Source organism: Heterodontus francisci, unplaced genomic scaffold (assembly GCF_036365525.1).
Source record: "Heterodontus francisci isolate sHetFra1 unplaced genomic scaffold, sHetFra1.hap1 HAP1_SCAFFOLD_97, whole genome shotgun sequence".
NCBI lineage: Eukaryota > Metazoa > Chordata > Chondrichthyes > Heterodontiformes > Heterodontidae > Heterodontus > Heterodontus francisci.
In genome coordinates, this window is record NW_027140606.1 from 3,676,814 (window position 1) to 3,679,075 (window position 2,262).

Below are 2,262 nucleotides of genomic sequence, written 5' to 3' on the forward strand. Positions count from 1 at the left end.
CTCGCTTGCGTCATGTCCCAGTCACGGTTGAAAGCAACACATAACGACAGAAACACTCTGATACATACAACACGGTCACACTTTCCTTCAGTGAGATTAATGTCGAGCTGTTTTCCAGGTTGAATGCAACTGTGAACAAACTTCTATGAAAGAAGTTGCCTTTGAAATATCAGCACTGAATTTCTGTACAAGGAGGAACAGCCATTCCAAACTCACATCCTTCACAATGGCTGTTTTCTCCTGTGACTGAAATTCATTATGTAATTTGAATTCTAAGTCAAAGTTCACAAGACATCGATAAAATTATTGATTAGGAAACTTCTAAAGCACACTGTAATAAGGCTTTGCTGGGAGTTGAACCCAGGATCTCCTGTTTATTGGACAGGTGCTGTAACCAACTAAGCTACAGAGCCAGATTGAAAGTGCTTGTGCAGTTGAAATCAGAGAAGGGCAGTATTTATTCTCAAAAAAAAAACAAGAAATGCTGGAACCACTTCGCAGGTCTGGCAGCATCTGTGGAAAGAGAAGCAGAGTTAACGTTTTGGGTCAGTGACCCTTCTTCGGAACTTCCGAAGAAGGGTCATTGACCCGAAACGTTAACTCTGCTTCTCTTTCCACAGATGCTGCCAGACCTGCTGAGTGGTTCCAGCATTTATTGTTTTTATTTCAGATTTCCAGCATCCGCAGTATTTTGCTACTATTTATTCTCATCCCATTTCTCCACTGGTCACAGCATATTTTAACTTGTCCCACTTACTGATACAGTCAATCATATTCTCTATTTTTCCCAGAACTGAGAATGAATGTTTTGGAAGAAAATACATAATTCAATTTTTTCCAAAAGGTTACAGAACACAACATGTGAGTAATATTCCCCATTGCTTTCTCAGTACTGATGGATTGTGAAGCGGGAGTCAGCCAGAAGTCCCACTGAGCCGCAGTGACTCTGAGCTGACAATGAAATGAGATAAAGTTCAATCTTTCACAGTGAGATGCTGCAGAGAGATAAGATTCCCGAATCAAAGTGAGACTTTCTCATACTGTTGTTGAATTTCATTGCAAACACTCCTTGTACTCTCTGCCAGTGAAGCCTAAAAAAATGGAGAAACAGAATGGCACTCAAACTCACAACCCTGAGATTAAAAGTCTCATGTTCGACTGACTGAACTATCACTTCTACTCGGTCTCTTATTGGATGGATGCAATGTATGCTCCGATGCTGGGGCAGCTTTCAAATCCTGCCATGGATCCACATGTCAGAGTGAGTTACATGTTGTAGACTCAAGCAAAGGAAATCTGCTCACTTCCAAAACTATCAGCGAGTTGAAGCTGATTACGATCAACATCATCAGAGGTCAGAACTACCTGGTGAAAGAAAATACCCTGAAGAAGGATCCACAATTATTCAAACGCATCGGCAAAGTGAAAAACAAAAAATCGATCAGTTAATCCAAGCCAAACAACAGAAACACAGAAGAATTCCATTCCATACCAGAACCCAGTCCTGTTGTTTTTGGATCCAGCTCTCAGTTACTGCTTCACCTTCATACACACACTTGGCAATCTGTACATTTAGTTCATTTCAATTTTGTCAACAGGCTCTTTGAATCCAGTTCTCTGGTCCTCAAACAGGCTCCGTGTGAAAGTCAACTCCGCTTTTTGTAAGGCTGCAACCAATCAATGACCTTCAACTAAAAACACAAATGAAGTAGGGGTCATGCAGCATTTGAAAACAGGACCTTTCATATGCTATCCAATCACACACCCAAAGTGAAAAACATACCCCCAGACCAACAAGCCATTTGCAAAAAGCACTATTTTTAGCTCTCTTTAGAACTGTGCCATTAAGTATATATTGCCTCTCCCTGTTCCTTCTGCGAAAGTGCATCACCTCACACAAGTCACTATTAAATTCCATCTGCCACCTGTCTGCTCATTCTGCTAGCCTATCACTGTCCTGTTGCAGGCAGGTCATTTCATCCTCACTGTTTACCACTCTTCCAGGTTTGGTGCTTTCGGTATATTTTGAGATTCTACTCTATATTCCAAGATCCTAGTCATTTACATATCGCAGGAAAAGCAGTGGTTCTCGCAGTGACCATTGGAGAACACCCACTGTCGACTATCCTCCAGTCTGGCAAAGAACCATTTACTACGATTCGCTATTTTCTGTCCTTAAGGCAATTTTCTATCCAATTGGACAGGGAGTCTCCTATTCCATGAACCTCAATTTTGTTCACCGCCCTTTTATGTGGTACCTTC

The 2,262-nt window shown here is 41.4% G+C and overlaps 1 non-coding gene across 1 annotated transcript; it reads right to left on the bottom strand.

The window, feature by feature from the left end:
* Nucleotides 1-339: 339 nt before the first annotated feature.
* Nucleotides 340-413, bottom strand: trnai-aau (transfer RNA isoleucine (anticodon AAU)). The gene has a single exon. It is a non-coding gene; the product is annotated as a tRNA-Ile (tRNA).
* Between the last annotated feature and the right edge of the window lie 1,849 nt (nt 414-2,262).